This window comes from Macaca nemestrina, chromosome 7 (assembly GCF_043159975.1).
Source record: "Macaca nemestrina isolate mMacNem1 chromosome 7, mMacNem.hap1, whole genome shotgun sequence".
Classification (NCBI taxonomy): Eukaryota; Metazoa; Chordata; class Mammalia; order Primates; family Cercopithecidae; genus Macaca; species Macaca nemestrina.
Window position 1 is genome coordinate 163,059,344 of NC_092131.1, and position 12,893 is coordinate 163,072,236.

The 12,893-nt window shown below is 38.3% G+C and overlaps 1 long non-coding RNA gene across 1 annotated transcript in view; it reads left to right on the plus strand.

Annotated features, from left to right (window-relative positions):
- The window catches only part of LOC139355469 (uncharacterized), a 107,327-nt gene extending 94,838 nt beyond the window's left edge, over positions 1–12,489 (plus strand). Inside the window, exon 3 of the long non-coding RNA XR_011606160.1 lies at positions 7,208–12,489. This is a non-coding gene — a long non-coding RNA (uncharacterized lncRNA). The remainder of the gene's footprint in view (positions 1–7,207) is intronic.
- Positions 12,490–12,893: the final 404 nt, after the last annotated feature.

The following is a 12,893-nucleotide window of genomic DNA, read 5'->3' on the forward strand; positions in this document are numbered from 1 at the left end:
AGCATAATGCTTTCAAGGTTTATCCATGTTGTAGCATGTGTCAGCATTTTCATTCTTTGTTGTGACTGAATAATTTCATTGTATGAATATGGCACATTTTATCTCTTCATCAATTGACAAGACATTGGGACTGTTTCCACTTTTTGGATATTATGAACAATGTGGTTATGAGCATTTGTGTCTACGTTTTTATGTAGACATGCTTTCTTTTCTCTTGGCTATATACCTAGGAGTGGAATTGCTAGGCGATATGGTAACTTTGTGTTTAATCTTTTGAAGAATTGCCAGACTATTTTCCAAAGCAGCTGCACCATTTTACATTTCTGCCAGCAGTGAATGGGAGTTAGAAATTTTTTCACATCATCACTAACATTTATTACTAGCTGCCTTTCCGCTTATAGTCATTCTACCAGGTATGAGGTGGTATCTTATTGTGGTGTTTGTTTGCATTTCCCTAATGGCTAATGATGTTAGGTATCCTCTTTTGTACTTATTGGTCATCTGTACATTGGAAAAATGTCCATCCAGAACCTTCCAAAGATGCTCTTAAATCCATGAAAATGCTTCTGAGGGAGCTGGACCTTATGCTTGGCCATGATAGGGAAGCGTCACGCAACAGATGCCAGGGGCAGAATCCAAAATTTATTTCTCATGGTTCTGAAAGCTGGGGAGTTCAAGATCAAGGCCTATGGCAAGGCTGAAATGAGATGACAGAAGAATGTCCTGGGCTAGACTCCAGAGCCTGGGGAGTAACTTCCGGAATGCTGCAGGTGTCAGTTTAGGTGTCATCTTGGCTAGGCTATAATCCCTATGCTATGATCTGAATGTTTATGGGCCCCTCAGATTCATATGCTAAAATCTTCACCCCCAAGATGATGGTATTAGGAGTGGGAACTTTGGGAGGTGACTAGGTCATGAGGGCTTTGACTAGCCCATAAGAGATTAGTGCCCTTATAAAAGAATCCCCAGAGACACCCTTTACCCCTTCCATCATGTGAGGTTGTATTGGAAAGATGGCCATCTAGGAAAGGGACCCTCACCAGACACTGAATCTTTCAGGGCCTTGATTTTGAACTTCCCAGCTTGTAGAACTGTGAAAAATAAATTTCTGTGACTTGTAACCTACCCAGCTTATAGTATTTTGTTAATAGCAGTCCGAAGGGACTAAGATACCCCAGTGATTCAATCAAACAGTAACTGAAGTGTGACTGTGAAGATGTTTTGTATGTGTGATTCACATGAAAAATCATTTCAGAGAGAAGTAAAGGTTATCCTAAAGAACCTGGTGAGCCTGATCCCACCAGCTGGAAGACCTTGACACAGAGCCAAGGTTTCTCGGAGGAGGCACTCCTGCATGTGTGCTGAAGCTTCGGCTTCTGTTCAAGAGTTTCAGCTGCTGTTCAGACTGCCTGCCCTGTGCAATTAGCCAGTTACATCAACAGGGAAGCCCCTTCCCTTGCTTTATATTTCTAGGAGAGATATATGTAGATACAGTTGTTCTACTGGTTACTGATGAGTTTCTGAGACATCTAAAAGGACTTATTTTCCTGGTACAGGAAGATGTAGGAAGCATGAATGAGGAAAAGGTCTCCCTGTGAGGAGGCCTGATCCCATAGAAGTATTGTGAAATTGATCCTCCCTCCTTTGGATGTCATCACCTTCAGAATGCAGGTCCTCCTCTACCACCTCTACCTGCCTCTACTCTCTGGCCCTTTATAGTAGCAATGATTCTCAACAGGGGGCAGTTTTGCCCCCCGGGGGACATTTGACATTTCCTGGAACCATTTCTGGTTGCCCTGACTAGGTGAGGTGCCATTAGCATCTAGTGGGTAGAGGCCAGGGGTTCTGCTAAACATCCTGCATGCACAAGACAGTCCCTACAACAAAATGTCAATAACACTGAGGTTGAGAAACCTTGCTCCACAGGTTTACCTAAATGTCTCCTGGCTCCTACCTTACCTGGGAATGGCACATTTCTAATGCCTCTATGGGGTATCTCCACTTAAAAAAGACTACAGAGGTCAGAAAGACTTCGAGTTTCAAAAACCTGAAACTATAAAGTGGAGTTTCAGATCTGCTCAAGGGAGGTTATTTACTTAGAACAAAGTTTATTGTTTAAAGGGGTAGACCAGGTGGCAGATCTGCGTAGATAGAAACTCATTCCTAGGAAGGCTGTTGTACAAAGACACCTGTAATATCTAAATCCCTTTCTGAGGAATGAATCTCTTCTTATTAAACATTAAAGGTGGTCTGCTGTATCTTCATTTATTCGTGATAGAATATTAGTGTAGGAAGGAATTGCAGAGGTTGTTAAATACATCTGCCAATGTATTTGAATGTAACATAATGCATACTAAAAAAAAAAAAAACACAGGACCTGTGTTACTCCTTTTAGGTTGTCCCCGAGCCTCAGTTCCAGAGCTGGAACACTCACTACCTTCTGAAATAACTTGCCCTCGGCCCCACTAAAAACAACTCTGGTTGCTAGAAATTCTTAATATTGAAATGAAATCTTCTTTGACTATGAAATCTTTAACTGTGTTAAACTCGTAACTCCTAACTTGAAATGATGATTTCTGAAGGTGCAATGATCAATTTATGCACATTGTGGGAAGATTCACAAAGGGTTACACGACTCCACAAACGTTTAAGGGTTAAGAATTTGCTCATGATCACTCTGCTATTGGAGAAGTGTTTTTGGAACAGTTTTTTTTTTTGTTTTTTTTTTTTTTTAAATGAGGCTACTGAAGAAAGCAGGGTGTGGTGGTGGAGGATGTTGAAACTACAATGTCTCTGGGAAGCAGTCAGGGAAGGCACAAAAGCTTCTGGCAGGTTCCTAATGAGACTTTCCTTAATCTTTTCATATCTTCAAAGTCTTGTTCCAGATATCTTGGCTTTGGCAAAGTGTGGTTTGCTCTTAAATTTTCAGCTCTCCTGGCTTTGAAAGGAAACGTTTTTTTGTCAGGGCAGGAGATGTTTCTGATCCCCTTACACTTACATCATCAAAGCGGTTTACTCTGCCTATTTGATGTCTGAGAGGCCTCATTAGGAGCTCATTTTATTAGCCCTGTTAAAAGAATTTCTTTCCTGTAGAAACAGGAAGTTACATTTTGTAGCATGTAAACCCCTAAAGTCTGTAAAGGATCTAGACAAATTTGTAGTTCTAGTCTCAAAGGCTCCAAATCCAGACAAAATTCTTCCCTAATGTACTCCCCAGTGCTCTTAGGAAATCAGTTCACACCTGGGGGCCGGCATCTTGGCATGCCCGCTTTATAGGCTCTGCCTTTCATGAGATCTGGAGAGTGATTCCATTTGTGGCATTTATAATCTGTGCTTTTGGTAACCTTGATTTCTCTGTCACCTTTTAAAGGGCTCTAAAAAAAGATTGCATTTTAATAGGTCATTGGACCAACTCAATAACTTCCTGGCAGGTCTGACTCCTTCTTCAGAAAGGAGAAATGTTGGGAAACCACAGACGTTGAAGCCTTCATGCCTTTCCATTTATAAAATGGGAAAGGTGGGGACTAGCCAACTTTTCAGAACCTAGGATCAAAGTGGTCAGCAATGCTAGGGATTCTTTTTCTTCTGCTCATTTAGACCTGGTTCCCAGATACCTCTTGTTCCCCTAGGAACCTAACAGGAACTGGGTCACCCTGACACCATGAGTATCCTCCTGCATCTCTCTTTTTTTTTTTTTTGAGGCGGAGTCTCCCTCTGTCACCCAGAGTGGAGTGCAATGGCGAAATCTTGGCTCACTGCAACCTCTGCATCCCAGGTTCAAGCAATTCTCCCACTTCAACCTCCTGAGTAGCTGAGATTACAGGTGTGCGCCACCACGCCCAGCTAATTTTTGTATTTTTAGTATAGACGGGGTTTCACCATGTTGGTCAGGCTGGTCTCGAACTCCTGACCTTGTGATCTGCCCGCCTTAGCCTCCTGAAGTGCTGGGATGACAGGCGTGAGCCACCGTGCCTCACCCCTCCTGTATCTTTATCCACGTTCTCTGTGTGTGTATGTGTGTGTGTGTGTTTTCTCAGGATGGCTCTTGTGGCGGTTTCCTCACTGTATCCATAGGTCCACTCTCTAGCACATCATAGCTGGTAGCTGACTCACACAAATGCATATTTATGTGTGTATCTATATCTTTATGTACATTCACCAAATCTTACTGTTTCCACTCAAGATGAAAAAAATAAACTCCACCAGAATACACTTCAGTATTTAAAAAGAAAATAACTAAAGTAGTTTGGCTTCCCACCTTAACTCACTCTAGCTCACATGTTTGCTTCACTTCCTGGCAGAGCATAAGCTTGTCCTACAGTGCAATTTTTATTCTGAGTGGGTCAAAAATTCTCTCCGCAGATAAACTTTCCAAATATTATTGTGTCCCTTCCAGGGCATGATCATTTATGAATAAACTGTGTAATGCTTCTGTTAGCTTCAACCAACAAAAATGGTTTTACCTATGTTAGGTGATAATATAATCAATTCCTGTTTTTCAAGTCTTTTCCCAATTTTTCTTTGATTTATTTCTGTCTCCCACTACAAAAAGCTCCCAAAAGTAAAAATATGATTTTTGCCCCCTAAAGCTTACAAATGTATAGGGATGTTATGTATCGATTTATGCCAAAAAGGAAAAAGTTAATATGTCTGAGACTCTCCTTCACATTTTCACTACAGTAACATTTGTATTTGTCTAATGGATACACATCCTTTTATGATGTTATAAAGCAATGAGGAGATGTCATTGTAGTAGATACTTATTGGTCCGTAGGTAGTTGTTTGTGTAAATCATCTTAGTGATCATTTATTAAATGGTCCTTATGTTTCCAGAGAAGAAAAATAAACAGAAACCAGCACTTTATATATTGAGAATGCATTAATATATGGAGTTGATTTTCTGTGCTCCCTTTTCTAAAAGTTTCTGTTTCTTTACTCCATGTAATGTGTTCAGACATTTAATTAAAACAGTAACAATCACCAAGATTTTGTGGTCTCATCAGTCATGATTGATCCTACACTAATATGGAGTTTCCTCCAGCCACTCCCAGTGGTTAAAAAACTCAGAAGTCAAGATATTGCCAGCAACCTGGGCTTTGCTAGATAGTGACCTTTTTCTCACATGATACAGTGGAAAATACATTTTCTGCATGAAAACAAAAGACTCTAATACAGCACAAATGTTATTATGAGTTCTGCTTTTCTATTTTATGGAGATTTAAACAATTTGATTGTTTTTATTAAAATGAAGGAAAATGTCAAAATCTCCTCTCCATGAAAGGCCTAATAGTGGGAGCACTAAAAGTCGTAATGCTTCTTCAGCATTTGATTTTCTAACTTAGGTTTGAGAGATGTTTAAGACCATTTTCTTTGTTTGTAAAATCGGAATAATAATTTATGCACTAGAATGACCTAGAGGTTTGACCACTGGGCATCACAGATTATACTAAAATGTGTGGTGCAGCTAATCAGTACTATGGAAGAATAAGCAGGGACTGACATAGTAGTAGTCAAGAGGTTTCAAGGAGGGGGAGGTACCTGAGTATCATTGAAGAGTGGTAAGATGTGACACTGACATGTTAGGGAGAAACATTATGAAACCACAAAATAACAATCACCCATAGATGTAGACCTGTTGAACATACAACAGATTCCTTCATCAGGGGCAAAATTATTGTTTTGGTGAGAAACATTTTATATCTGGGAGAAACATTTTATATTTGGTGAGAAACATTTAATATCTGGGAAGCTGAAATTAACTCTGCCTCTACTGGTTTCCTTGGAACGTATCAAATATTTCTCCCCAAATTCCATCAGATCAAAGACTATATTGGATACTTCCTTTGAGGCCTGCTGAATTGATATTTATTTATTTATTTTATTTTATACAGAGTCTCGCTCTGTTGCCAGGCTGGAGTGCAGTATCTCAGCTCACTGTAAACTCTGCCTCCTGGGTTTAAGCGATTCTCCTGCCTTGGCCTCAGGAGTAGCTGGGATTACAGGTATCCGCCACCACGCCCAGCTAATTTTTGTGTTTTTAGTAGAGACAGGTTTTCACTGTGTTGGCCAGGATGGTCTCAATCTCTTGACTTCGTGATCCGCCTGTCTTGGCCTCCCACAGTCCTGGAATTACGGGCGGTGAGCCACAGCATCCAGCCTGAATTGATTTTTAATGGATTCTTATTGGAAAATCAAAGACAAAGATGACTTACAAAGTTGACTAATGGACAAGGTGAAATCCTTGTAGATTCTATTGTTTATAATAAATATGAGAACTACTGAATTCTTATATAGATAATCTGTATGTGGTCTTAAAAAAAATAGAAGGCCTAGCTGTTTCCCAGGAAGAAAAAAGATTGAAAGAGAAATGAAGAAAAAACATTTTTGCTTCACCCCTTAGCCTGTGTTCACTCACCTTGTTGAAAGTTATGTCGTGTGATATTCCTTGGCCCATTCATGGAAATCCTTATAAAGTGTGTTCGTTGGGAACAGAACTTAAGAGAAGTTGGCAGGATTGAAATAAGTTGCTATTTCTCTTCTCATGTAGTCATCTGAGTCTACCATGTATAAAATGCAAATTTTATGATAAGTACTTTCATCTTTGTTTATATCTTACATCCTTAGGGCCTTGCTAGAACTTTATTCAGCAAGAAGGGCTTTGTATTAGATGAGAATAAGCATGATTAAATTACATTGTTACTTGAGAGGAATCTGAAACAATTTCACATTTTTCACAATTCGCATCTTTCAAGGGCATGCAGTAGGTCATCCATAAGAGCCCTTTCAACCTGCTTGCACCCCAGTGCAGCTTTTTTTATGGGAGAAGCAACGGCAAACACCCAGAGGTATTGTCAGTTTTATCCAAAGGAATTAAAATGTTGTTCCATTTGATGCTTAATATAGAAAATAAAGTATGAAATTGGGTGCTCAAACCTGCAGTAATGCTATTTTGAGAGGAGAGTTAAACCACAAGAGGAAATTCCCAAGTCCTTATCCCAACCCAACTCCCTTTCCCAACTGATACTAATTGGTTTTCATTTTCCATGGTTCATAGAGGAAGCAATTTAATGTACTAAGGAGTAACTTAAATGTCCCATGCAAATTCATGTTGCATCTGAAACCATGAGCTAAGAGTTTGGCTCTTCTGAACATTGCCTCACTGGGAAGACTGTTTTTTTTTTTTCTTTTCTTATTTTACCTTTTTCAGACATCTTCTGTAACCAGAAGCACTCCAAGAACAACACTTTCATTCATGGACTTAACAACTACATTAGATCATACCAGCCTGCCACTTCAAAGTCGCCAGTGTCAAGGTAAAGAAACTATCTGCCAATTGCAGTTGAAATCCATCAGCTTATGGAATTCTAATGCCAGATTCACTCTTACTATTTATTTTGTCCAGAATATCACAAGCTACTTATTTAAGTCCCACTGTTTCTTCAAAGCCCACCTCAAGTCTCACCTTCTCCCAGTCTTTATTCCAGTCCAGCAACCTTTGATGGTTCACTTAAACTTATTATTATATTATGATTACATTGACACATAGACTACTGTATGTTAAATATTTGAATATATGTTCCTTATTTCTCATTATTTCTAAAATATTCACTGACTATAAATTGATCACTGTCTCTATCTCATAGACCTCATAGTCTGGTGAGACTTGTAGCCCAGAAATGACCAATAGCAAGGAAGGGAGGTAAGGGCTTGTGTAGGGAGCTGTGGTAACTGAGGAGAGGGGCATTCACAATGGAATGGGGAAGTGAAGCCTTCTGGGAGACATCAAGAGTCTGGAAGAAATAGGAGGGAGTCAAATAAACATGTGAAAGAGGAAGGGCATTTCAAAAGCTACAACAGAACTAACAGGGGCCTGGGGATGTTTGAAAGTCCAGTGCACATTCGGAGAATGGAAGGCTGTTCAATGTGAGCACAGTCCAATTAGAAGATGGGGAAATAGTGGGACATGAAGATGGCCAAGCCATTCTAAGGAGTTTGAACCTGTGGGTAATTGAGAACTCTTGAAGGACTCTAAGCAAGAAAATACTCTATCATAGTTAGATTTTAGAAATATGGTGACAACTGCAGCATTATGGGGTGGTTTAGAGAGCAGTTAGATTGATGGAAAACTACCCCAAGCAGATAAGACAAAATTGCTAAGGACCTGATCTAGGAAAATAGTTGATTCAGGGGGAGTTTAAAATAATAAAACAAACAGAGCTTGCTCTAAAACATTGGCAATAAGCAGAAAGTGGGGGATAGAGATTCCTGGAAGACTCAGGTTTTTGACTTTTGTAATTTGTCATTGGATCAAAAATTATGCATGAAAATAAATAGGAAATAAATGATGAGGGGTAGAAGGATAAGTAAAGTAGAATAATAAAGAATAGAAAGGGAGTTTAAAAATGAGTTTAGTTTTGAGTATGTATTTTTGACATTAGTTTTTGGTATCTAATAAGACATGAAAAGTCACTCTCGAGAGAGGTCTGATTGTTGCTTTACGTGTGTGAGCTGAGAAGTGGAGTTAAAACTATGAGACTGGATAAGATTACCCAGGGAATGTATAATGAGAAAATCCAAGGACAGAATTCTGAGGAGTGCCATCATTTAAACTGTGGGCAGAGGAAAAGGAATGGCAGAAGAAAATGAGGGGTGGCTGGAAAGGTAGGTGGGAAGTTGGATGAAAGCAGGGTCCCAAGATCCAGCGGAGGGAGACTCCAACCGGATGATCTTGTTAGTTTCCCAGGGCTGCCATAAGTTATCATAAACTTAAAACCACAGAAATTTATTCTTTAAGGATTCTGGAGACTAGAAATCCAAAATCAAGTTATGGGCAGAGTCAGCCTCCCTCTACAGGTTCTAGGAAATACTCCTTCTTTGCCTTTTCCTAACTTTTCTGGTGGCCACTGGGAACCCTTGGTGTTTCTTACAGCTGCATCTCTACAATCTTTGTCTCTGTTTTCACATGACCTTATTCTGTGCATGGGCTCTACATTTTTTTCTAACAAAGATATTAATCTTTGGTCTTAGGATCTACCTTAATTCCAGTATGATCTCATCTTCATCCTTAATTGATGACCTCTACAAATACCTTATTTCCAAATAAGGTCACATGCTGAGTTTCCAGGTGGACATGAATCTTGGGGGGATGCTATTCAACCCTCTTTGAGAGTTAAGGATTATATCTTATGTCCTTTGCAGACCTGTAAGATCTTTCAGCCTCATCAGAAACCATGACATTTCTCTGGGAATTTCTCAGACCTATCGAAGAGAAAATGAATTTATTGATGGGGGCAGGGGCTCTAAAGGAGACAGCAGAGTCAAAGCATATCATTTACCAGTTTTATTCCCTAGGATACATTTAGATGCTCCCCCTTTCTGTGCAGCATGGGATATGCATTGAACAGTTGTCCTAATATGTTGCTAAGATTTTCCACACTAATGGAAGTAGGCTCAAGAAGGCAAATCAGACGTTGGCCCTTGCAGACTGATTTAGCAAGACACAGTCAGGAGAATTGTACGGTTTTTGACCTGGTGTCTTAGTGTTCAGATTCCCAAATGATTTCTTCTGAGATTTGGTATCTAGATTATCCTTTTAAGGTAAGTTGCTTTGTGGTTTGCCTTCTGATTATTATATCTCTATATATATATCACTGATTCAGTCAAAACACAGAAGTTATTTCCTGGTAATATTAAAGTAAGGTCGAATGTATAACTGCCTATACAATCAAAGATGAACTGGTCTCTGAACTGGTAACTCATAAAAGGCAAATCCCACAGCACATATGTAAACATGCAGATCCAACCCCAAGTCAAAAAGTGAAGACTTTAAAACTGTCTATATTCTTCAGTTAGGTACTATATCAGGATTTGGTTTGTAACACATATTGGAAGAAAAGAGAATGAAGAAACTGAGCAGTTACATTTTAGCAGAAAGAGCAGAAAAGTGACAGATTTTTGCCACTTAGATAAATATTCAGACTGAGAGAATCTTTCTTTAGCAGGTCATTTGCCACTATCCAATTAAAATCCAGCACCGAATAATATCAGTAGAATGGATCCTAAACTATGATTGAAATCAAGCCGTGCTTTCTCTGCATCTGCTCTTCATTAGATGGGCAAAGAGCAATGGTGACCAAAGTATGTGAGCAAACATGAATTTCATGGCTATTGCTCGTGTCTGGGCTGGACCTTAAAGACAGCTTTGACTGGATGGTACTGTTACAAAGTTTTTCATGATGTTTCATCTAAAGGGAGTTTACCTGACAAAGAATCATCATCAGTATTGTCACTTATCCTCTCCATCCCACCCTCCTCTTGAAAAAAAGTTGCACTGATGTTGTTTATTATAAATAGAGTGGAAACGCCCATTATGGACCAAACAGTAATGAATTTAGCTAGTAAATTCCCAGAGGGATCATTACATGTCAGTTTCAAAGGCAACAAGGCTTTAGCAAATGTAGACTGTACTATATGAACAAAATTATGACACATATTTAACAACACTATTTAGAACAGAAAGTTCAAAGTTTGGCAAGTGACCTCTCCTTTCCCACACTCAGCTACTGCTGACAGCACTTTTCCTGAACAGCATGACATAGACTCAGAATACTTAGGGTAGCAGCCACAGAAAGTCAGAGCTGACGTGTTAAATTTGCCATTTCTACTATAGGAACTTATATAAGATTGACTGTCCCTATTCATGGGAGGAATAGAGTGTTTACAATAGTGTTGTCAGTACCAGGGAAGACACCAGGATCCAAACCTTCATGTCCCTTACCTGCCACTAGAATGAAATTCGGTAACCAGGGACGCAATGTTTTAGATATAGCAGTGCCAATGGATGCTATTATCCATTATCTTCCTAGCAAATTTGACTTGTCACAGCACTGCTTGTTGAGAACACACAGAGACCCAAGGGACGAGTTCCCCAGGGTAATGAAGTTCAGATAATTCTGAAAGGAAAGAAATCCAAAGATAGGCACTGTTTGTGTGGGGCAGAAATGGCCAGGGTGCTGTGCGGTGTGGTTCCATGTACAAGACAAGAACCTGAGACAAGAAGGACCCATGAGAAGAAGGTGGAATGTTATGCCTACCCCGAAACAAATTTTCAGTCAAACCTGCTGTTGAGTTTTCAGTTGATGACAAGTCAGTTTATATGAAAATGAGTTGTTTGCCTAATTGTGTGGGCAACATATTAGCATAACCTGACAGTGTCCCTGAACCTCTGAGGGATCTGCTTAGTGCAAACCAGCAGTTCACAAAGAGCTAATCATATTTAAAATATATTATCTGGTACCAGCTGCCATCTCTCAGTTAAACTTCAGAACACACATACCATATGGATGAAGATAAGAAAGGAATGATTGTGACTCTGGATCAAAATGCTCCCAGTTCCCGAAGGTGCATGATTTAACTGTGAATGCCAACTGAGATCCTAACATCCTATACAATCAAAGATGAACTAGCCTCTGGACTGGTAACTCATAAAAGACAAATCCCACAGTACATAGGTAAACATGCAGATCCAATCCAGTTATGTACTGTATCAGGATTTGGTTTGTTAAATCTCATGCTGTAGAATTGTCTCTTTCATGGTATCATTCATATATAATGAATAAAGGAGTTAGTTTGTAAATCAATCATGGAATACCATGACATGGTAGTTCCCACTTATGATTCAGAAACCCCCAAGCATTTGAAAAGATGTTCCAGGAGGTTTACATTTTTAATAATGGCACCACTTTCAATTTTTATATCAATAAGTAATTATTTTGGCATTTTTAATATTGTAGCTTAGGAGGTCTGACCGTGTATTGTGTATGGGCAGTAGTCAGTGGTGATCAGGAAAGAGAGCTTTATAACTCATTCACAGCTCAAACTGTTTATCGCTTTTCTCAGCTTATTAGCCCTCAGTGGTTTTAAACATTATGACTATTAGTCATAAAGCATGAGTAAATACAGGAAAGCAAATGGAATTATGATGTCCAAATATAGTTAATGAATAAAGTGGAAAAATGATAACTATGAATATCTAAACACATTTCTATTCACCAAGGTTGTAATTTTTATTTCTCTGCTAAAAAAAAATCCCTATATAGCACATCTGGAATTTCAAAATAAAATGCTGGGTAAAAAGCAATTACAGCAATAATAAAAAACATTGATTTCTTATTAGTAATAAAGACTATCTCTTCCTGTACCAATTAGTTACTAAGAATTACCTACAAATGTCATCTTGAAATCTTGAAAGGCCTTTATCTTAACATTTGAAAGGAAAATTATACATATGTATGTAGGTATGTGTGTATATGTTTGTGTGTTTTCTTAACATTTGAAAGGAAAATTGTATGAGTTTGTACATATAAAAACATGCATATCTATATATATATATATCAACTGGATTTTCAAAGTGTAAAATGCAGACAATTTAAAGAAACATGAAATTATTTCCCCCAATTTTGATCCTTTAACACATTGTTAAATTTCAATATATTTACATGTACTTTCACCTCAAATTCAAATAAACTATTATGTCATTAAAAAATATATAATATCAAATCAGATTTTATATTATAAAATTTATTTAAAGAATATGTATTACTTGTTAATTTAAAAGTCTACATATTATCTCTATCACTAAGCAGTTATTAAAATGAGATTTATAATATAATAGTTTCCTAACCGTAAAAATAAAATGTTTACTTAAAATTATATCATGTACCACACAAAAAATAACAACCTGATTTTTTAGATCTTTAGATTATTTTCATTATTATATATTAGTACTAGAGTACTTTCCAAGTCAGATCATTTGGAAACACTATCATAGATTATGTATATAGAGAAAAAAATAAAACGTGTCATGGAGTAATACTTTCCCTAAATGGCAATGA